The 24,137-nt window shown below is 45.3% G+C and overlaps 1 protein-coding gene across 4 annotated transcripts in view; it reads right to left on the bottom strand.

Annotated features, from left to right (window-relative positions):
- Nucleotides 1-15,851, bottom strand: part of THRB (thyroid hormone receptor beta) — a 207,650-nt gene extending 191,799 nt beyond the window's left edge. For 2 of the 4 annotated variants that reach the window (XM_064167290.1, XM_064167289.1), the window contains exon 1: nucleotides 15,437-15,851. The gene's annotated coding sequence lies outside the window, so the exon portion shown is untranslated. Of the gene's footprint in view, nucleotides 1-15,231; nucleotides 15,381-15,436 lie in introns of those variants that run through there. The other 2 variants (XM_064167288.1, XM_064167287.1) reach the window with 1 other exon arrangement.
- Between the last annotated feature and the right edge of the window lie 8,286 nt (nucleotides 15,852-24,137).

Here is a 24,137-nt window from a genome sequence, read left to right as displayed (position 1 = left end):
CAACCAGAGCCTGGGCTGCAGCAGAAGTGTGGCCAGCAGGGCCAGGGAGGTGATTCTCCCCCTCTGCTCTGCTGAGACCCCACCTGGAGTACTGCATCCAGTTCTGGAGCCTCCATTACAAGCAAGATGTGGAGATGCTGGAGCATGTCCAGAGCAGGGCCAGGAGGATGCTCAGAGGGCTGCAGCAGCTCTGCTGTAAGCACAGACTGAAAGAGTTGGGGCTGCTCAGGCTGGAGCAGAGGAGGCTCCCAGGCGACTTTCTTGTGGCCTTCCAGGATCTGAAGGGGGCTACAAAAAAGCTGGGGAGTGATTTTTTAGGCTATTGGGAGTGACAGGAGTGGGGGGAATGGAGCAAAGCTGGAGGTGGGGAGAGTCAGCCTGGAGGTGAGGAGGAAGTTGTTGAGCAGGAGAGTGGTGAGAGGCTGGAATGGGTTGCCCAGGGAGGTGGTTGAGGCCCCATGGCTGGAGGTGTTTGAGGCCAGGCTGGCTGAGGCTGTGTGCAGCCTGCTCTAGGGTAGGGTGTCCCTGGCATGGCAGGGCGGTTGGAACTGGCTAATCCTTGTGGTCCCTTCCAGCCTTGACTGATTCTACGATTCTATAAATCTTTTCATTTCTGTTAGAAGCAGGAGCCAAAGCTGGAGTCCTGCCACTGCCAGGGAATGATTCTAAATCAAACCCCAGGATACTGTTTTTAAAAAAGGCAGCAGAGATAAAGCATCTTTTCTCCCCAGCACAGACAAAGGCCTGGATTAAGTTGTATGGTTTTGGTTACCTTTTTTTGCTTTCCTTAATTGAAGAAGTATAGAATACCAACCAAACACAGCCATAAGATACCAGACACAGAACAGAAGTCTGTACTATTCTGTGCCTATTTTCCTGCTGCCCTGAAGTCACATAGATTGCTGAATTCTGGTTTATTTGCAGGGCTTCCAGTTTCTCCAAACACAAACATTATTTCTGATACTTTGTGAGGCGATAGGAGCTGTCAGGGTGACAGCTGGCAGGATCTTTGAGTCGAAGGCTCCCTCTGTAACTGATACAAATGAGCTCTGTGCCAGTGCTGACAAGATGCACTGTTTACTAAAGACGATTAGCTGTAAGTAAATACTGAGTCATAAAAAAGCAAACACATTGAGTTAAAGAATAATTTCTAACATGGGTAAACAGCACTGAAAATTGAATTGCTTACATGCATTTTTCCTGAAGTGTGAGATGTTAGAAAAGCTATAGAAAATAGCCCTTAGTTGAAAATATGCTAGAAGAGGCCTTCCAGTATCTGAAGGGGACCTACAGAAGGCTGGGGAGGGACTACTGCCAAGGTCTTGTAATGACAAGACAAGGGGGAATGGGTTTAAACTGGCAGAGGAGAGATTCAAACTAGATGTTAGGAAAGGGTTCTTTGCAGTGAGGGTGGTGAGACACTGGCACAGGTTACCCAGGGAGTCTTCTGTGGCTGCTCCCTCCCTGGAGGTGTTCAAGGCCAGGTTGGATGAGTCCTTGAGCCACCTGTTCTAGTGGGAGGTGTCCCTGCCTATGACAGGGGTTTGGAATTGGATGATCACTGAGGTCCCTTCCAACCTAAGCCATTCCATGGTTCTAAGATCTTGGAAGATTGTATCTCATTTCATATGACTGTAAAGCACTCCTAAAATATACACAGGAACAAATGTAAGAGGGACTTTTCTTTTTCTGACACCCTGCAAACACACCATGGGAATTCTGTCATTCTGGATGGTTACTGCACTGTCCTTATAAGCACTGCAGACCACTGAAACACTACGAATTGGCAATCAGGAAGGAAAGCAGTACAGCAAATCCATTGTAACACGCAGGCAAAATGCTCTTTTTCACACTGTAATCAGACAACTGCCTAGAACTCTGAGAATTTACTGCTTGGGAACTCATGTCCAGACAATCATTGATGGTGAAATGCTCTCCTCTTCATCACTGCTACTTCCACACGCAGCCTATCTTAACCGTCAGTGCCTCTGGGGACTAATCAAAGCAGAATGAAATCACAAAAAATATATTACCATGTCCATGCAAACCACATTCAGCTGTAAGAACTCTGACTGCTCCCATCCATTCTGCAGCCACCCAGACACCTGACAAGCTCATCAACAGTTTTAGAACAAAAATTACTGGATGATATTAACTCTTGGGACATTTAAGCAGTTGAGAGTGTTGGCTCTGGAGTGACAGCAAGAGTTGAAGTGGCCCAGCCAGGCTTTGCTTCAACACCCCCAGGGATGGCAACTCCACCACCTCCCTGGGCAGCCCATTCCAATGCCAATCACTCTCTCTGACAACAACTTCCTCCTAACATCCAGCCTAAACCTCCCATGGCACAGCTTGAGACTGTGTCCCCTTGTTCTGTGGCTGGTTGCCTGCTTGTAGCCCACCTGGCTACAACCTCCATTCAGGTAGCTGTAGACAGCAATGAGCTCTGCCCTGAGCCTCCTCTTCTGCAGGCTGCACACCCCCAGCTCCCTCAGCCTCTCCTCATAGGGCTGTGCTCCAGGCCCCTCCCCAGCCTTGCTGCCCTTCTCTGGACACCTTCCAGCACCTCAACATCTCTCTTGAATTGAGGAGCCCAGAACTGGGCACAGCACTCAAGATGTGGTCTGAGCAGTGCTGAGCACAGGGCAGAAGAACCTCCCTTGTCCTGCTGGCCACACTGCTCCTGAGCCAGCCCAGGATGCCATTGGCTCTGCTGCCCACCTGGGCACTGCTGCCTCATCTTCAGCTCCTCTCTACCAGCACCCCCATGTCCCTCTCTGCCTGGCTGCTCTTCAGCCACTCTGCCCCCAGCCTGTAGTGCTGCTTGGGGTTGTTGTGGCCAAAGTGTAGAACCCTGCACTTGGCCTTGTTCAATCTCATCCCTTTGGCCTGTGCCCACCCATCCAGCCTGGCCAGGTCCCTCTGCAGGGCGCTCCTACCTTCCAACAGATCAACACCTGCTCCTGGCTTGCTGTCATCCATGAAATGGAATCAAATTCACCAATGAGATTCTGCATTATGTCAGGAAGAAAACAAATGAGATGGCAAAACAAACAGAAAAAAAACCAAAGAGCACAGAAAAATTTAATTAATGAATCGTTATAGAGGCTTACCACACATACAGATGGCTGCAGACACTGATTCCAAATTTAGTACTGCATATAAAATTACTTCCATCTTAAAAAATACATTGTAAGTAGATAATTCTGTTCAGAAACTGCTGAACTTGGGAAAACAGTAAGCTTGTTTCACCTAGCTTTATTTTTGTCATCCTCATTTCTCTACTACTAAAGGCAATGTGCTAGTCTGAACCTATCTGGGATGTTTAGATTCCAGGCTGTGAAAAGGAAACAATGCTGATGACTGCTTCACTCATAGGCTTGCTGAGATGCATAAGGACAAGAACATAAACACAGATAAGAGTCTCTGGGCTTTGAGCTGAACTTTTCTCTCTAATTTGCTGCCTAATCCTTCTGCTTCCTAACTCCCCTGGGCCGACCCTCCAAACTCACCTTGACCATAAGGCAAAGTCTGGGGTGGGGAGAAGGTGGGGTGTGGTTGGGAGCCCCTGCTAGGGACTCTGGTTTCTGGGAGGGCTTCTGTGTTTCTATATTACTTTTTCAACTCCTCTATTTCTGTCTGTAGCTGTAAATACTGAAACTCTCTGCTTGCCCATTATGCTAAGATGCAAGTACAAAGCTTCATTCAATTCTCCAGAGCAGCTGAGTCTAGTCTGGGTGATTTTCTTAAGTGTGGCAGGGCAGGGAACACCCAAACCATCACAGGCAGCCTCATAGTAAATCTCATTGCTGAGTCTTGACCCCCGATTTGAAACACTGCAGGAAGATACGTACAGGACGGTGGCTGAACTTAAAAAACACTCTTGGGATAGCAACTTGTTGATGTATCAGTTCTGGGCACTATGTGAGGTCATAATCTGCCTCTGATACCCAGCACTGAGACAGTAATTCCACCTCTGATTCTATTAAAATCGCAGCTCGTTCACTACTGAAAACATCACTGAAGAAAACACATCCAAGGAAGTAACAGTAACGTACCAGAAAGACTGCTGGCATCTGCTGCCCTAACCTATCAGCTCAGATCTGCTGTGCTGATGCAGCATACACATAAAGGAGTAACACCAGGCATCATCTTTTCTGGCTCAAAAACCACCCACCAAAAAATGAAACCAGCATGCAACAAACTGAATCCCAAAAGATTATCCCCGCTACAGATCAGCTCAGCAAAAGTAAGCATTTAAACTGCAACTTCTGAGCTGCCCATCTGCCTCCCCACTTAGCCCTGCTCTCCAGATGGGGAAACAGGTGAGCTCTCCAATTACTCATCTGTTGCTCCGCAGTTTTGCCCACACCCTTCTTCCTGTTACACCATCACCCAAGTGTTGTGAAATTTGGATCTCCTAACAGAGATTGCAGCCGTTAACCTCTGTAAAACCAGAGGTAAAGCTTAGTCCTAGTCTATCCCATGCCTTGGAGCACTGGCCAGGTTCAAGCTCTCAGATTCTTCCAGATGAGTGCTCTTTCTGGGTTTAAATACATATGGTCCTAAGCAAGGGAGGAAATACATAAATATATATATTTATGCAATATATATAATTTGCAAATAGTTCCAAACTCTTTGAGATTAGACTACAGTAACACAACACTACTCTCATTTTTCAAACACAGGCTGGCTGACAACTTTGCAGGGCACACAATGCACTTAAGGCTTTCAGCCACCCATGATCACAAATGGCTTTCACCCATTTCACAGAATCATAGAATCAACCAAGTTGGAAGAGATCTCCAAGCTCATCCATTCCAACCTAGCATCCAGCCCTAGCCAGTCATCTAGACCATGGCACTAAGTGCCTCATGTAGGCTTGGCCTGAACACCTCCAGGGATGGTGACTCCACCACCTCCCCAGGCAGCCCATTCCAATGCCAATCACTCTCTCTGACAACAACTTCCTCCTAACATCCAGCCTAGACCTGCCCTGGCACAACTTGAGACTGTGTCCCCTTGTTCTGGTGCTGGTTTCAGGAGATCTCTGCAAACATATAGGACGTTCCACTCATCCAAAACTATCTGACGTAATACGGCCTAAAGAAATATGGACAAGATTAGGCATGATGTATTGATTCGGTCCTGTAGAACTGGACTTACATGAGTGGCAAAGCTCTGCCTTTAAGTATCTTTCTAGCACCATGAAGTAATTAATTCAGCTGCAGACTTAGGATGGTCAAAAAGGACTACAGCTGTGTTTTTAAGGGACTGAGCTAAACTTATAACTTGGCTTGGAGATGAACTTCACAAACGGGACTCCAAGCTTTTCATCTGACTGCATGGACAGCAAGCAATATCCCACCTGCAATCCACTTACCCTTTGCCTTCTATCTCTAAGGTAAACACTGCTGACATGATCTGCTTCATTCAGATACTTGTATTTACCAACTATCACATCTCTCAGAAGGTCTGAGCAACATGAGAACAGACGGAAGCAGGCACATATATGTGTGTACAGGTGTATGTGTATACATATTTACACGCACACAGGCACACACTATTTCAGGAAACAAGCACTGTAAAGAAGCCAACACACAGCCCTGAAGACCAGAGGTATGGTCCTGGATGCAGAACCAAGCATGGCCAGGTGTACCCTCTCTCCTCTGAGATACCAGTAAACCCACAGAAGCCCATCCTCTCACCAGGCAGCTCTTCACAGTACCTGCCTCCTGTCCCTCAGACTGCAGTCCGGCACATGGAGATGAACTGGGGCAAAAGAGGAGAAGCTAAGGGAGAGCAGCTGCCCTGACACCCTGACCCTCGGTCTGGGGCAGTTTGAGGAAAACCTGCTTGTACCTCCTGTTCCAGTCATCAGACCAGAATGATGACCTGGATGGGCTGGCAAGGGTACTCTGGTTTGGAGCCATAAAAGCCCCTCACCAAAAGATGGCAAGAAGAGCACTGCTGAAGCCCAGCTGCAAGGCACTAAGCCTTGTCTGTCTCTCATGAAGGCGGCAAAAGAAGAGCTTGTCAGTGAAAAATTCATTACTAGACACATAAAGGGAAACACTTGCACACTCCACGATCACAGCTGGACCATAAACAGTGAACACTGGCTTGGATGGGGGCACTCTGTGCTGGGTCAAGAACTGGCTGGAGGGCAGGGCTCAGAGAGTGGTGGTGAATGGTGCCACATCCAGCTGGCAGCTGTCACTACTGGTGTGCCCCAGGGATCAGTGCTGGGCCCAGTCATGTTTAATACCTTCCCTGATGAGCTGGACAAGGAGATTGAATCCAGAGAAGGGTGACGAAGCTGATGAGGGGCCTGGAACACAAACCCTGTGAGGAGAGGCTGAGGGAGCTGGGGGTGTGCAGCCTGCAGAAGAGGAGGCTCAGGGCAAACCTCATTGCTGTCTGCAGCTACCTGAAGGGAGGCTGTAGCCAGGTGGGGTTGGGCTCTTCTGCCAGGCAAGCAGCAACAGAACAAGGAGACACAGTCTCAAGCTGTGCCAGGGGAGGTCTAGGCTGGATGTTAGGAGGAAGTTGTTGGCAGAGAGTGATTGGCATTGGAATGGGCTGCCCGGGAAGGTGGTGGAGTCGCCATCCCTGGAGGTGTTTAAAAGGAGGCTGGATGAGGCACTTAGTGCCATGGTTTAATTAGAAGGTGTTATGTGTTGGGTTGGACTGGATGATCTAGAAGGTCTTTTCCAACCTGATTAATTCTATGATTCTGACAGCACCTAGAGCTGTGCCACAAAAGGAGGGGTGAAGTGCAAGTCCACATAAGAAATGTGCAATCTGCCTTAAAGAGAAAGTAAGGCAGAGGAGAGAAGGAGGTAGAAGAAGCAGAGAAAGGGATGCCTAGCTGTCCTACTGCTAAGCATCCTACACCATTGCAAGGCATCTCATCAGTCGGCATCACAGGGGTCTTGCAACTCGTTTCTAACTTCCAATCAAGCCTTTCCTCAAAAGAAAACTAATTCCATTTCTACATTTTGCTTAGAAAATCTGCCCTACCTTGGCTGCCAATTGACTCTTACCCCTTCTTGGGAGTAAGGACAAGGACGCTGTACGCCGGCTGGAAGTTCCAACTGAAATACTATTTACAAGAGCATATAAACAAAAGGCAATCAGGTAGAATGGGTACAAAATCCACTAGGCCCAAACTGGGCTTCTAGAATCCTCCACCCCTTCCACCCTCTGTCAGCCTGAGAGTGGGCTGAAACTGTCCCCACCCCAAGGCTGGGACCTAAAAGGCCTCCGTACTCAACTCCCTGCCAGCCATCTCCCCCTGAACCATGAGATAAGGGAATGCTGCTTCCTGGGGAGGAGCAGTGGGAGCAAGAGAGGCAGGGAAGAGAAGGGGGGAGAGCAAGTCAGGCAGTGAAGGGAAGGGGAGAGATCAAGTTAGGCACTGAAGAGAAGGGGGGAGGTCAAGTCAGGCACTGAAGAGAAGGGGGGAGGTCAAGTCAGGCACTGAAGAGAAGGGGAGAGGTCAATTCAGGCACTGAAGCAAGAAAGGCAGGGAAGAGAAAGGGAGAGATCAAGTCAGGCACTGAAGAGAAGGGGAGAGGTCAAGTCAGGCACTGAAGAGAAGTGGGGAGACCAAGTCAGGCACTGAAGAGAAGTGGGGAGACCAAGTCAGGCACTGAAGAGAAGGGGGGAGACCAAGTCAGGCACTGAAGAGAAGGGGGGAGACCAAGTCAGGCACTGAAGCAAGAAGGGCAGGGAAGAGAAAGGGAGAGATCAAGTCAGGCACTGAAGAGAAGGGGAGAGATCAAGTTAGGCACTGAAGAGATGGGGAGAGATCAAGTCAGGCACTGAAGAGAAGGGAGGAGGTCAAGTCAGGCACTGAAGCAAGAAAGGCAGGGAAGAGAAAGGGAGAGATCAAGTCAGGCACTGAAGAGAAGGGAGGAGGTCAAGTCAGGCACTGAAGCAAGAAAGGCAGGGAAGAGAAAGGGAGAGATCAAGTCAGGCACTGAAGAGAAGGGGAGAGGTCAAGTCAGGCACTGAAGCAAAAAAGGCAGGGAAGAGAAAGGGAGAGATCAAGTCAGGCACTGAAGAGAAGGGGAGAGGTCAAGTCAGGCACTATCTTTTAAGCTGTGATACTGGAAAACAGAACACAGTAACAATATTAAAGTATACTGGGATGAGCAGGTCAATCCCTCTGGGATCTGCCTCCATCCCTGCGGTTTTAAGGAGGATCTGAGATCCGTCGAACTTCCACATCTCATCACTGGTGGTAGGATGAGGAAAGCAGGAGGCTGAGCTCAGGGAACAGGTCTACTGAGAGGTCTACTCTCTCACTCAGGAATTAGGAAATCCAGCACTTCCATGCCTCAGGCCACACCACTCCCACCCACAGCTAACCTTCCAGCACAGAAAGCACCTCTACCTTTGCAAAACTAAAGGGTGTTTTGGTAAGAGGCCTCTTGATGTAGAAGCCCCTTCTACTTTGCAAAACACTCTGAAAGTCATGCACAGAATGGCTGCAAGCACACTCCCTGCATCCTGCTGGGAGAGTGCAGTGGCAAAGAGTCACTGTCCCTGGGCATGGTATGAAAGCAAGCCAGATTCCCAGGAGACTTGACTATCAGAACAGCCTATGGCTTCTCCCAGAGTTCAGTGGAAATGAAGACAGCTGCCATCATGACAGTATCTTGTGCAGCAACCTACCTGACAAGAAAGACAGCTGTCACCATTCTTGTTAACCTCACTGCATGTGCCAAAGGTCCCATACATCCACACAACTGCCAAGTGAGGGGGCAACTGCCAATAAGCAACGGGACTGTGGACAAAAAAAAACCAGAAACAACCACCACAAAAGAAGGCACCATTCAGTAATGCATAAAGATTATAAGCCAAAGGCAGAGGGTCTGATCAACACCATAACAAGAAGGACTCTTGTCAATGAGTTACTACCCATTTTGGTGTAAAGAACACCTGTTCTTTACAGGAGAATGGCAACTGCTTTAAACATCCATCAGATGCAGCAGCCAGGACAACAGACAGAATCTCCCATGGGGAAATGGGGACACACAATCTCCATGCACAGCATTCTTCAAGGAAGAAAATATCCTCAATTTCCCCATCCCATTTCTGGCAAAGAAGAAAATCATGAAGTATGTGAAAGAGCACTGAACAGTTTACAATAGTTGAATGCTAAATTAGGTATTTTCAACTCAAAATTCACAATACCCAGTAACAGATTACTATTACATGTGTTCAATTTAGCAAGCACCACAGGCACTCCACATTCCACATAATCAATGGCATTGCCTATGATCTGGTGTAGAGAACTCTCCTGGTTTCAAATAAAGAGGAAGCATCGTTTTCCAACACAAGTATTACCTATATAACACTAAGCACCCTGTGAAGTGAAGCAGTCCCATTTGCAGATTCAAAACATTAGTTTATCTGTAGGTACTCCAAAATACCTCAATTAAGGATGTATAATCAACCTTAATTCCACTATTTGTTTTCCTTAGTGCTTGACCTTACAATCTTAATAATCAGCAAGTCATGAAGCTGACCAGTTGATGCAAGTTCTCTGGTCTAACTTAGCTGTTTTGGTCCAGTCACATAGAGCACTTTAATAAACCAAATCACTTCAGTAAGTCACATTAGGGAAAACAGGAACAACATAAAATACACACAGTTCAGCACTGCATAGGAAGTGCTCTGTGTTCCAGACATAATTTTATCTACACTTGTAGAATATACTTTAACATTTAATGTAGGTAATTCTTTTGCTTTAAACCCAAAATTTGGCACAAGTATTTTCTAGGCTAATACTGGTTTAATGCATGGGCATGTATATTCCAGATTTATATGGAGACAACTGTGCAGAATCTTCCTGTGTTTATTTCTCTCTGATTTAGGTGAACAAATGCAGTATGAAGCAAGGTATCTAAATCAAAAGATGGCTCAAGAGAAACCCTTCCAGTTCCTGAAGCCATGGATGAAGTTAATCTAAGCCTCACACAGAAATGCCAGTTTGCAATTACACTTGGAAGCACTTTGCACCCCCCCTTCGTTTTTACCCTTCTGTACTGCATTTAAAAAATAAAAAGGATATATTAAAACAGACAAAAAAAAAGGAGTAAGTTAATAAACCCTGTAACTAAAATGATTTTCACATGCAGCTAGAAACCAGATGGTGTGATGTCACATGAAGGTAGTTGCAAGGAGGCAGGCATTAAAGGACAGTGCTAAAGGCCACACTATGTTAAGGAAGAAATATATTTAATGTATTACTGCTCATTCTTTCTGTAAGTAGAAAACCAAGAAGCAATAGCAGCAGCACTCCCTACCTGTTGAAACACAGCTTGGCTGGAGCACATGGCATGTAGCTGGCATAGCCGAGTCAAGCAAAATAACTTGGGTGGGAGGAGTACAGGTAACAGCATAAAAAAGGAGGCCAAGGAGCAAGACAGATGATGTGAAGGTCTGAAATTCACAAAGTGTGAGAAAGTAAAAAGCCTTGAGTTCAAGAACTTTGTGCAGACATAGATACTGAGGGCAAACCTGACACCGCTCAAGCACACTGCCCTGCAGAGGTGACAAAACCAAGGTACTCTTACCCACGGAATTGTATTTTTCTTGTAAATGCTTTTTAAATGGCTCATCCACCTGTGCCACCAAGAAATCAGTTACTGAGAAACTGTCCAATGTCCTACTACTTATTCGGCTGACAAACACTTCGGTTTTTTTTTTCAAAGAGCTCCTTTACTTTCCTACCACCACAGCTGCTCCAAAGCATATCCTATGGCCAAACAATGTTGCTGCTGTACCTGTGCCTTACAGTTCTCCCCTATGAACTCCCATGAAGCAATCCAGAACACATTCATATATTAGAATAGGCAGAAATATTTAGCAGGTGAACAGAATTAATGATCCAAGCTTAAAAATGCATCCATTGTGCATGCATACATATAAGCAATTTGATTCTACATGTACTGACTTCACTTCTTCTGCATCCATCAAAGGAAGAACTTACATTTAGATTTCAAATTCACTGGAAGAGATCTTCTTGACCTGTTCTCTACCTTACTATTAGGCAGCTTGACATTCAGTCCTTATTTCTTCCAATGTAAAACAGAACCCTAATTTATCAGGTTAGGTTCACCAGAGGACACAAAACAGTTCTGTAATTTAGAGTGATCACTCTGCTTTCATGAGTGTGATCTAATTAGAACATAAGGGTATTTGCTGGTTTAGCTCATGAGTAAAGATATAGATATATATATAGATATAGATATAGATATAGATATATATAAAAGTCATTTTATTTGCTTTCGTCCCATCTAGTTGCAGGCTGTTACATGCACTTTGGCAGTGTGACTGTAAACTGGAAAAGTTAACAACAGAACTAACTTTTCCAACCAATCTTCTTAACTGCATCATCCTCTTGCCATAACCACGTTTAAAGTAAAACGGTCATGATGAGTAACCAAAACATTCTCTTTCACATGTTGTGAATCAAACGACAGAAAAGAACTTCAGCAAGATGCAATTACTTTATTCAAAATACCCTCTTAGGACACATACAACCCATTACGAGAATTGCAGAAATACAAATTTTAACTCTTGACACAGAAATTGTATTTATCATCTGCCCCTGGTTTTCACAACAAAGGGTCTTACAATGCACGTATTGCTTGTTTAGTTCCCCCTGTAAAGCATGTGAAATCTACACTCATCCTTGAGAAGAGAAAGCATTTGTCCATTGCACACTGACAGGTTTAGAACGCGTCAGCAGCAGTGCTGCCACACGAATGTCCACAGGAATTACTCTTACTAAAACTTCTCTGATGGGCTAAATTAACCCAAACGGGCCCCTGGAATATCAGATCTCCACGGCATTTTCCAGTACAGACTTCCTCAACCACTCAGAGGCCTTGTGTCAGTTACGCAAACAGGAGAGTACCTTTTTGACTTAGCAAAATTCTGCTGTCCTAAAGAGCAACAGAACAATATGTATGTATATATGCATTTACAGAACAATATGTATGTATATATGCATTTACAGAACAATATGTATGTATATATGCATTTCTTTATTTATTTGGGTGGAGCCATGCAGCAGAGAATGTAGGACTGCATACATAGCCATTTCTGAAATTTAGAAAGGAAGGAACAAAAAACCACCAGTAGGAATATTAAGAAAATCTTTCCTGATTGGTCCTCTGAACCTACGTGACAGAAAATCCACAGTTTAGGTCCTGACCTTACTCTCTACAAACCCATGGCACGGATATGCTGTCTTGTTCCCTGCAGGTATGTGGGCAGTCCCCTTCTCCAGACACCAGGTTCTGATATGCTTCAGAAACCCAGCACACAAATTGGTACCCTGTGTATTGCAGTACACCTCTGCCTTCTAATGAAGAGTGACTTAGTTTGGCTGGAGGAATTAGCATGTCCCAAGCCCCAGAAGAAAATCCAATGCACGCAGGTTCACAGAAATTGTCTTACCTTCCTTCTCATGCCTTCCACCCTCTGGGGCCATTGACCTAAACTTCCTTCATATGCATGGTTCTTTCGCCTTTTCCAACCTTCTTCAACTTTTAGTAATAAGCAAACCCCTAATCAATAAACCAGAATATGATGAAGGACAGATAACGAGCTCCAGAATATCCTTTTCCAAGGAGCCAAAATTCCTTATCTCACCCTTTTGGCAGCAAATGAGATTCTTGTTGGAGGATGTTCTGCCTGAAGTCAGGTGCATTTTTTCAAGGTTTCAGCTTTTGATTCCCTTACAAGTAGAATCAAATTTCAAGGCTGCACTAGACAATAAGCTCTGACAAACTTCCTTTTGCTTCCTATTCTTCCTCTTGCATAGATGTAAAAGTACAGCCAAGAGAAAAGTCCTGCTCATCACCACCAACAGCAGTGAAGCTAAAAGAGGGTATATGCCTTCTGGTAGGCGTTATTTTGCAAGCTTCTTTATGCAACATCAGTATCTGCTATCACTGACAACTTTCTTTCCTTCACCTTTCAAAGAGGCAAACTGACAGATCAACCAACCGTGTGAAAATGGGGGGGGGAGGGGGGAAGAGAAAAGAGAAACCCACCATATACTTAGCACGGGAAGTACAACGCGTGTCAGAGAAAGCATGGCTTATAACTTTAGATGTCACGTCACAGGAACCGCTTGAGAAACACCTGAAGAAAGCTATCTGCACCCTGTGCAGCCTTCAGCATAACCAGATTCACTTTTCTCCAAACTCTTCCATTTTGGGGGAAAGTCAGCAAAAGCATACCTGTGCTGCTCCCATAACAGGAAATCATCAGACAATAAAATTAATGCTGTAGCATATAAAACAGGAAACAGAAAAGCAGCGGCACTTTCAACTCGGCAAAAGAGCATTCCCACACGGGAGAAGGAGACAGCACAATAAAACTGACTTTACGTAATGACTTGGACATGCAAGAAATTTCAAAAGCACTAAACAATTTGGAGTGGCCACGATGTGCTCAACATTACCTTAGACAAGACTTGATCCAAACCCGCTAAAAATCAGTGGGAGATTTTCCACTAACACCATCAGAGTTCACATAGTTAAAAGCTGATACAAGCCACAGCTAAATTTTCCCACTTCCAAAATAGAGTCGTAAGGCATTTAAATTTCCTTGGGACCATCCAGCAGCAGCAGTTTTGGTTTCACAAAGGGGTAGGTCAGGACTAGATTATTCCATCGTTAGCAAGTAACAATGGAACATAGCAGCTCATCCAAAGGTCACCAACTCAAATAAACTGAAGGAAGGCTGAGACTAATTCAAGGGTCCTGGGACTAGTATGAAGAGCGATTCTGAGTCAGTTAGTAGAAAAGTAAAAAAAACCCCGGAGGTTCCTTGTGAAGAAGCAGGCAAATCTGGATTTGTAAAACTTTGCTATGGTACAATGAAAGGTTACAGTGACTTAGTCTAGCTTCTTCACTTTAGAAGGCTATACATTTAAATGGTTATATTGTTTACAGGCCAAATTAAGGGAAAGAACTCAAGTCTCTTACTATAAGGCAACACTTATAACTTTTGTCATTGTGCTGATTACCACCTCCTGAAAATTACCTTACTACAGAAATGTCTTATACAGAACAAACCCTTCACTCGGGGCTGTGTTGGCTTTTTACTCAAATGTTTACTCAGAAGTTGGAGCTGGGAAAACAGAAACCAGGAAATCTAGCAAATTGTCTCAACACACAAGTTAGTACCGAACTGTAAAAGGAAAACAAACCATTTCCTTCAAAGATCCACACTATCAATTACGCAAACATATTTACAATAGGCTACACTTCGTAAATAAGAGCTAAATACATTACTAAAGCTAGCAGACAGCTCTGTTTGAATATATGAAGTTTGTGTTAATATAATAAAACAAATACTGTAGGAAAAAAACTCTCCTCCCTCCTGAGTCAGAGCCAGTCTTTATTGCAGCATGTTACGCCGCGTTTCTGTTTCCAGCACCTGGACCACAGAAGCGCAAAAACTGTTTCTGGGGACTGGACATCTCTAAGGCTCCTGCCACTCAGCAGAACAGGTGCGACCATTTCCACCGGCAAACGGCTTCTCAGGGCTGCCAATTTTCCCTTTTCCTTCTGGGTCACGGGCTGCCTCACCAGTCCACCCACAGCAGCTTTCGAACCTTTCCTTTCTATATTTAGTTAACAATTAACACGTTCAGCTTTTTTAACTCCAGCGATTTCTGTTGCTGTTGCTTTAGAAAGTCAAATGAAACTTCACTGGATAAACTTCCAGGGGCGAATACCACCTATGCTGCAAACATCAATAAATAAGGGAACGATGGCAGAAACGCTCACCGCCGCCGCCCCCCGCGGTGACGAATAACGGCCAGTGCCGATCCGCTCCGCTCCCTCCCTGCCGCGCCGGCCCGGACCACCGTTTGCCTCCTGCCGCCCCCGAATACTGCGGGCGGGCGGCGCCCCGACGGGCCGGCGGATCTCCCTCTCCGGCAGTGTTTGCGCGCCGCTGCCATCGCTCTCCCCGCGGTGACGGCTAAATATAGTGAGTGTCCTGCCTCCCCCGCGCTCGTCCCGCGCCCCCCCGGGACAGGGGCACGGCCACGAAGCAGCGCGCCACTGAAGCGGCCCAGGACGCCAACCTGCGGTGCCGGCACCCCTTGCCCGCCGCCAGAGCGCCCGCCCACGCCCGCGGCCGGGACGTACTGCCCCACTCCCACACGGAGGGGGAGGCTGGGGGACTTACCGGCTAAGCGGAGCGGCACACTTGCCCTGCGCCCCTCGGCGCCCGCCCGGGCGCCGCGCGGAACCTCTCACCGCGTCCCTCCCGCCAGCCGCCGTCTGGCTGCGGACGTGACCTGGATTCCCCCCGCCTGCGCCGCCTCCTCCCGCGGGGCCGCGCACACGCCGCGCTGCGCCCCCTCAGCCCCTCCCGCTCCGCCGCCGCTCACCTCCGGCCGCGGCGACCTGCTTCGCCTCCTCGCCGCCCCGAGCAACGCGCGGCAGAGCAGAACGGAGCGTTACGCAACGCGCCCCACAGCTCCTCCGCGCAGCGGAGAGGGTCGCCGGGAGGCGGGTGCGGGGCGGAGGGAAGCCGCGGCGGATCCGCAGCTGGAGTCGAAGCCACCCCCGGCGGCCACTTGTAGCGCCGCCGGGGCTGGTGCCCGCAGGCGTCCTAGATCCCCTCGCCGCTCGGGCGGCGCCCGGGCAGGGCGGGCCCCGGGGCGCCGCCGAGTCACCGCTTCCCCCCCGGGGCCCAGGTGGCGAGGGGTGAGGACGGGAGCTGCTGCAGGGGTACCCACGGCGCTTTTGTGTCACCAAAATGGAAATCCCGCGGCAGTAACGCCACGACATGCGGCGCTGGATCGCCCTGGCAGTGACGGGCATGGCTAGAAGAGATGGGCTGCCCCGTGGCCAGAAGCTGACGGCAGCGGCCCAGTTAACAACTCTGCCGCAGACACACAGGCTGTGCTTCAGCCACTATGAGCGGGCACCCAGTCCAGATGCGGCTTTGTGCAGACCGGCAGTGAAAGGGCTTTTTCATCACGCTCCCTCCGTCCTGCCCGGCTGTCCCGGCGGTTCACCGGCTGCCGTTCCCAGAGCGGCACTGACGCGCAGCGCGGCCTCCGTCACGGGGGAGCTGGCAGCCCTGCCGGGCGCAGGTGGGTGGAGGTGCTGGCGGCAGGGGCGCGCAATGAGCGCTGTCGCCTTCCCCGGCTCTTTGGGTTTGGAGAGCTAGCCTGGCCCCAGGTCTGGGTGTGAGCCTCGGCGGTTAGGCCAGCGGTCCTGCCGACAGCCGACCCATCCAGCAGTCAGCAGGGCTGAGGCAGTCTGCAACCAGCACACCCACTGGCAGGAAAATGAAGGGTGACAAGTTTCTGGCCTACAAAACCTGGGAAACAGTTTCAAAAGTACGGCTGCACCTCAGCCCAGAGCAAATGCTGCTCCTTGCTCGTAGTAAGCCAAGCAGTTTTGGGAGGCTGTACGTTCCCTGGCCTTCAGTCACGCTGGGAAGGATATGCTAGGACATCACTACCATCTATCTCTAATTCATGAGGCAAGGAAAGCAAGGAAGAAGTGCTCAGAGTCTCATTAGCAGCTATAAGCTTGTAAGATGGTGCCCAAAGTAACAGGTGTGGAAGCAGTAGCTACTTGAAGGAAGAAGCTCAGTTTGTTTTCCCTTAAGGAGTTACAGAAAAACCCATCTTACAGTTATAAATCATTTAATTCAAACAGAATTTTTACAGGCTCATGAGGCTCACTGATTTTGCCACGAGTGAGTCACTTACAAATAAAACAAAACCAACAAAAGGAGAGCTCTCATACCATGTGTATGTGGGTGATGCTTTGAGAAATGTGTCATTATTTTTTTTAACTCTCCCACAGCCAGGAAGATAGGTTTGTGAAGCGAGAGCGAACCTTGACAACGGGACTGTAATCCATTGACTTCTAGTTTTCCCCCCACTGAGAAAGAAACACAAGTCCCTTGTCAGGCTGACAGCTGAAATGGTATGACTAACGCTATCAGCAGCCCCTCAAAGGCTGCAGTTTCAAACCCAAATTGTGTACTCATACACTGTGGAAGCAAAAGACTTTAAAAAGAAATAATTTTAAGTGATTAATAGTTAGTAAAAGAATGCAGCAGGCAGCTAATCCCTCACGGGTTAGTTAAGGACATGAGTTTAACTTCATTCTTCACTCCTCATGTCATGAATACATGCTGCTAAACAGAGCACAGCATGAGCCAGTGGGGCGGTGATGCACTGTTCTAAAATGACTAAAATGCAGGACACAAAGCCATGTGATGGTGACAGTGCAGCCTTAGAACGTGTAATCATCACCATTGAACTGAAGCATTGAGAAATGTCATTCACTGGCAGCAATAGACAATACCTGCGGACACTAGAGAGGTATAGCTTAGTAGTATATTCCGATGCAGACTCTGCATCACATGTAAGAGGTACATCAGAGTATCTCAAAGTGCTCCTCTGGCCACCTACTTTGCCTTTTAACAGGAAAACAGATGCTTCTGGGTCTTCACATGACCACAGTCTGCCCTCCACCTGCTTAACCAGAAGATGCTGCTGCTTATGGACTGTAAGTCTGCTGTATGCGTGCAGTAGAACAGCAGTGGAAGAGTCCAACAGCACTTCAGTTACAACTCAAGGTGTCACACTTAGTTGCCCAGGTCCAGTGTCTCATGCAGACACCAGTTGAGCAGAGGACCCCAGATTTAGGCAATCAGGGACTGTAAGCCTTCTGTGACTTTCATTATCAATGGTCTCCACTAGTGCCTGAATCTCTGCTTGCCTTGTTGCTACCAGGGGTGTGCTGTCTACCATACATTCACATGAATGCTCTTCATACACAGAGACCATGAGACAGGTTCATTACAATGCCAGGGTGGTAGAAGAGCCTCAGCAGCCCTGCATTATCTGTACTGCCTGACCCAGAGTAGGCACTAAAGAGGGAGAGAGGAGCAGAGAGACAGAGCATATAGCTTGTACAGACAGAAAAGGGATTTTCCTTCTGCCTGAGAATGGAAGTTCAGATCATTTACAGGCATAAGCTGCCACTGCGTCACTTACCCACAGGCCATGACTTTGTTCACAGATGCCAGAGTTAGTGTATATATGTGTAATATATGTCTGTTCCAAGATTTCTGAGGAACCTTAAGGTAACCTAATGTAATAATAGTACTTTGTTTTTATACAGAGATCCAGTTCCATCCTGCCATCAGAATTAGAGGGGAACCACAGTGGATGTGTGAGAACTGAATCGAAGTTGAGACAAAGAGGAAAGAAAAATAAATAACCAGAAGGAAAGCAAAAGACAGAGAAACAAACATAGAGGCACCATCTAACCTGCAAGTTCATATACCTTTTTTATCTTCCGTGCAAAAACACAGCAGGGATTTTTTTACAAGTTGTGCAGGGATGTACATGGCACAGGACATCAGTGCTCAGTCCCCAAACCAAATGAAGGGGGGGGGGGGGGAAAATCTGGACTGGAAAAAAAACAGCAAGACTAAGTTATCACCAAAAACTGGTTTTAAGATCTTTCTAAGTTGCAGCAGCACAGTACTGGGGAAAACAGTCTTATCCCTCCTGGACTGAAGCAGGCTCCCAGTCTAAACAGGAATTTGTCCATATTCTCATTTTTATTGCAAAAGCCGCTTTACTAAAAAGGCTATTTGGACTCTTGTCAAAAGATAATGTGGAGGATTAAGGAAGTTCAAAATGAGTAAGAGAATTTATGGTTGGTAAGTCTACCAGTGCTAGAAAACATGATGCAATCCAGTGAAATCTCTAGCTCAGGAAATTCCCACAACCTCCAGCTGCCCAAAGTTAGCAAATCCTAGTCTTTCTGCAGGCATCTTCTGTTCATCAGAGCCAGTCAAAGGCAATGGGGCTAGATGGGCTCCTGGAAGATACAAACCCAGTGGTTCATACTTCTTATGCTCTGCAAAGATGAACAAGCCTGCTCTTGTCATTCTGTGCTGCCACCTGTCTCATAAAAATTACAGTGGACCTAGTATGGACTTTCCAAAAATACACAAGAGAAGCAACTCCACATCAATAAACTAATATTAATGACAAAAGGAGCTGAAAAATGACATGCTTCATTAGCTCAGATCTGTAGATTTCCCTTCATACTGAATTGCACGGACAGAGTGTGAGAAGGGCATGCTAGTAAGGGAATGCCTATCAGGCAAGAGGAAATAGCATTTAACTGACCTGCAGAGGAGTCTCTAGTTTGAAGTGGGTATGATAGCACCAAAGGCTTTGCACACAATTCCCTTTCAGTGCTGGATAGGGGACATCTTCTTCAAGGAGAACCAAAGCAAAAGTGAATGTAGTGCTGAGAGAAGGTACTGGGAAGATGGCTAGAAGTCCTGTTGACACCATATCCCTTATCCTAAAACCAGTGTGACTTTAGTTAAAAGATTAGGGCTTGGAAAGGCTCCTAACTGGCTTACTCTGCAGGAAAGATAAAACCCACTGGGGGGACACTTGATTTTGGAGGCCTGACAGAAGCAAGAGCTTTGCAAGTTCTCTCATCCCTAATCTAAGACCATATGGAGCTCAGCTACTTGGTGGATGGGTGTATTGAGAGAACATGAAGCTCATTTTATTCTAAATCAACTTGATCTTTGTAAGTGAGCATTACTATGAAAAATATATAAAGAAACATGAGGTGCTGAGAAACAACCTCCAGCTTAAAGTGAAAAAAACACAAGTCATCAAAACCAAAACAACTAGGATTTGAGATTCTACCTTTCTACTACACTCAGAACAGATCATAGAAGTCTGGTATCTCTTCTCTGGAGAAGATGAGGACAGCTACTACAGTATCTGAAAACTTGTGAAAAAATGGATTAAGATATTTCTATTCATTCTACATCTCTTGCTTTAGCAAAATTTTGCTAAGCTTTATTTTAGCAGTCTTAAACCATGGAGTGAATGAGGTCACTTTACCATCTTCATCTTGTATTCAGTCGTAGCTGGATTTCTGGAACAATTAAAGAGTTTTCATTGCAGTATTTTGGTTCCTTAGTCCTCTTCAATGGAATAGAAGAACAATATTACAATGGTGCTAGCAGACATGCTATCATGCTACAGCACTGTAATTGTGTTGGTTTGCCCGTGTCTGCCCCAAGTGTAGCATGCAGCATAGTATATTTACCTGCCCCGTGTAGTATGTGATGCTGGTGTTATTTCAACTGTCATATTTCAGTGAATGCCACTTTAAAAATTACTTGCCTGACACAGAAGGAAAGCATCTTCTGAGTGTGATTATGGGCTTTATCCTGTGGTATTTATGCTAGTAGCGTCTGAAAAACTAAATAGTTCCTCTAGAAAATTTGATCTGCCAGGAATTCCAGAAGATGCTGTGGAGCCCAGCTTGAAAAGTCTCTCTGTAGCACCTGGTAAGGAAGAGTCCTATTCTAGTCAAAACTGTTTTTTCAAGTGACCTTTCTCAGTATAAATATGCTGCAGAAGGGCAGTGTTACCCAGCATGCATAAATCTTCCCAGAGAGAAGTATTATAGTGAAGGCTCTTGCTTGACTTATAAAGAGTAAGTAAAGTGCTATACATTTTTATAGTTACCTGATCAGGTAAAACTCAATTAAAAAGCTAATTATGACCCAAATGCAATGAGAAGTATCATGGAAACACCTGCAGATCCTACCTGGTACACTCAGACCTAGACCTATAAACTCCTGGAACAGATTAGAACTTGTCACTACGATATTAGCCGGGTATCTCATTTCTTTAGGATACATCTGAATGAGCAAAACATGAACAAACAAGCAATGGATGAGCAGCTAATTCCAAGATGCAGGAACCTCCCACTTGTTAACTTATCCATCCTAGTCAGCCCTCTGACTATAAAAAAAACTATCTGCCAAATCTATACTTGGGTACCAGGGCAGTAAACAAATTAGAAATGCATAGAGACAGGCTGAACAACTTGCGTGCTGTTTTAAAATGATTTGGGGAGGAGCTGCTGATGGCATACCCTGCCTGGTTTTCCTCCCTCCAAACCTATCACTGTTTCTTGCAAGTCACTAGGTCTTCAAACAGACCAAGAGCAGTTGTTCTTTCTAAAGCCTTTTTAGAAAGCTGGCACTTACACTTTTAGCACCACAAAGAGGAAACAAATCTTTGGAGAAATTTTATCTGCTGAAACCACTTTTAACTTTTTTTAACAACTCAAATTTTGCCCAAAATGTCAGAACAAATCAGAATGAAAGGACTTCTTCTCTCTGACTACAGAATTCCTGATACAACATCATAATTATCTGAAGGGAGGAGATCCTCATAAACAACTACATATTTACTATTCATTACAGTGCCATAGTTCATTATTCAACACTGAAAATGCCTATAAATAAAATAGTATTCATTGTTTTTATAACAATTCCAGTTCAAAATTTTGTGTTTGGAACTTTAATTGATCTTCCAAATGAGCTTTATTAATCATTGATGGAAAACTGGCAAAATCCTACCCCATGCTTTGGCAACCCTTCAAAATGTCCAATTAGGTCAAATCTAGAAAGCCTTAGAAACCAACTACAGCAACACTTCTAAGCCAGAATGCTTCATTGTACTCTGCAACAACTGCAACATTATAGGAAAAAGCCCCAGACAAAATCTCTCCATCATGATCTGGTTGTGCACCTGAAATACCACCTCCATAGAAACAGGGCAAATAGCCATGCCTTGAACCATATCACTTAATTATAATTGCTCAAAGATTTGCTCTTTATTGGTGTCTTAAATGTCACCAAGCAGCTCACCATAAGGAACAGTGTCAGACAGTTCCTTTACCTGTCAAGCAAACACTTGCTCCCCTTCAGCATTTTGCTGTAAATCTTGTCTTCAGTGCTCTCACTTCATGTGTGCAGAAAGTCTTCCCCTTTTAATGAGTTTCACATGCTCTGTATCTCACCTGCATGTTTGCACATTAACAAAAATGTTGACAGTGTGATAAAACTAATCTTGGCTGTAAGAACAATAGTGACCTTTATCTAACTCTTCAAGAATATCATCTTTGCTTTTGCAGTACTACTGTGTCTACAGCCGTAGATGTTGGTGGGCTGCCTGAGGTGTGTGTTGCTGCTACTCCTAGTCCCACCACCCACGGTTAAGAATTAATTAGGACTTGAAGATGCCAGAGGGAGGCAAACCAAACAAAAATAGCATTTTAATTAACTTCAAACAATAATTAAAATTCTGCATTATGTTTAGCATCTACATATTTCTGGACTTACTGCATAGACTAAGTCTAATGAGATCATCGAACTAAATGCCAGAGAACTGGACAGATCTCTGATCTAAATTGCAGTTCCTATTCTATCTCAAAATGACAAATAATTCATGCACCTTTATTGTGAAGAGCAGTAACTAAACATTAAGAACATTGTAAATGAACCAAAAGACATTTACCCTAGCCAAACTAAAGGAGAACAAAACATGCACATATATATAGCAATTCCAGATGTACGTTTGTTCTGCAATTTCATAACACACTTTACAACGCTAAGTGTTTGGAAGATTCCCCTCTTATTTACAGTTCCCTTTTGCTTGTTTTATTAACCTGTCATTATACTAACAGAATTAGGAAGGTAGTGTTATACAACATTCTTTTTCCAGTCACAGAAGTTATTTCCAACATTTCCCACTCCATTTCTCTTTTACTTACAAAGCTGAGACATGGAACCCTCTAAGTTTCTTCCTGTCTGTTTAGTTATTCAGTTTTCTCTGTCATTTGATCTTCAACTGAATAGCTTACAAAATAGGTCTCAATGGTTCGTCTCAACGCAAATTGCTACGTTCCTTCAGCTCATGCCTGAAACAGTCATCTGTCATTCAGAAGTCAAACCTCTTAACAAAAACCTCCTTACCTTCACCAGTAGGGCAGGCAAACATTCTTAAGTTGTACATTACCATGAACTTGAACAAGGGTAAGCACCAGAACCTAGCCACACAGAGGAGGTCAAGGTTTTCTTTTGTGTCCATCTCTAGAAACCCGAAGGAAAACATCTGTCTGAAGTACCTACATGGCTTTTGTATTCTGTCACTTTCAGACAAATGAGTAGAACAAACCTCTTACTGTTTATGAACTACAGATACAACTTTAATTCACAAGACAATCAAACTCATAATACCATTTATAGAATGCACTCAGTATTACAGGCCCAAATAGCTTGTCTGAATTACAGCCACTACATGGCAGACAAGAGCAATGTTTTAGCTAGTATGGAGCTCCTTTTCTTCCTCCTATTATTTGTTTACTAATCCAATAATACAAAAATAAGGAAATGTTTGGGATGCTGGATAGGTCTAACCCTCTTTCAGCTTGTTTCAAATGTTTCATGTATTCTCCCTGTACATTTTGCTAAAAATAGTAAGTGCAAAAGTTTAACTGGTAAGGCATGATATTATTAGTGTTTTCACTTTCATAGCACTTCTTTTTCTTAGTGTGAATTGAAGAACTGCAACAGGAGTATTAAGAGCTTCGTAGAACAGTGAAAACAGACTGGTATGTATTCAGGAAGTGAAGGCCAAACCTAAATGTAAGGTCTGTGTCAGATCCTAAGGCAAGGAAATCTTTCATTAGAATGACTGCCATTATTTATGACTGATGACAAATGTGGTTGGATTGCTTCATTGACTGGAAAGGTCAGGAGTTTACTCTGTTTTTCCTCTGCTTTTATTTATGTCACATCTTTTCTTTAACTCTACTCTCCTAACTACATCACTTTGCTACTTTTTTCTTTCCACAAAAAACTTCCTTGCATTTTCCTTTTGTTTTGTTTTCCTGTTAGGTGGCAAACACCCCATTAAAAGTGCTTTGGGTGTGTGAGGAAAGCAGTAATTGCCCCCATTTCTTGTTGAGATGTTGTTTTGCCACAGTCTTGAAGGCCCATCTCAGTAGAGGATAGCTTCCTTATCTGATGGACATTCTGTAACAGACTGTACCTCACTTACATGCTGCTGTACCAGAGCTGCTGAACCTCAGCTCTTAACACAGCTACTCCTTCTAGTTGGTAATGGCATCACAATATTTTGTCTTTCAGGTGTATATGAAATCTGTATTTCCTCTAAGTACCCTTAGTTTGCAGTGTCCTGTAAGAAGGCTTCA

This window comes from Pogoniulus pusillus, chromosome 28 (assembly GCF_015220805.1).
Source record: "Pogoniulus pusillus isolate bPogPus1 chromosome 28, bPogPus1.pri, whole genome shotgun sequence".
Classification (NCBI taxonomy): domain Eukaryota; kingdom Metazoa; phylum Chordata; class Aves; order Piciformes; family Lybiidae; genus Pogoniulus; species Pogoniulus pusillus.
The sequence above is the reverse complement of the archived record's forward strand: the minus strand, read 5'-3'. Positions and strand labels throughout refer to the sequence as shown.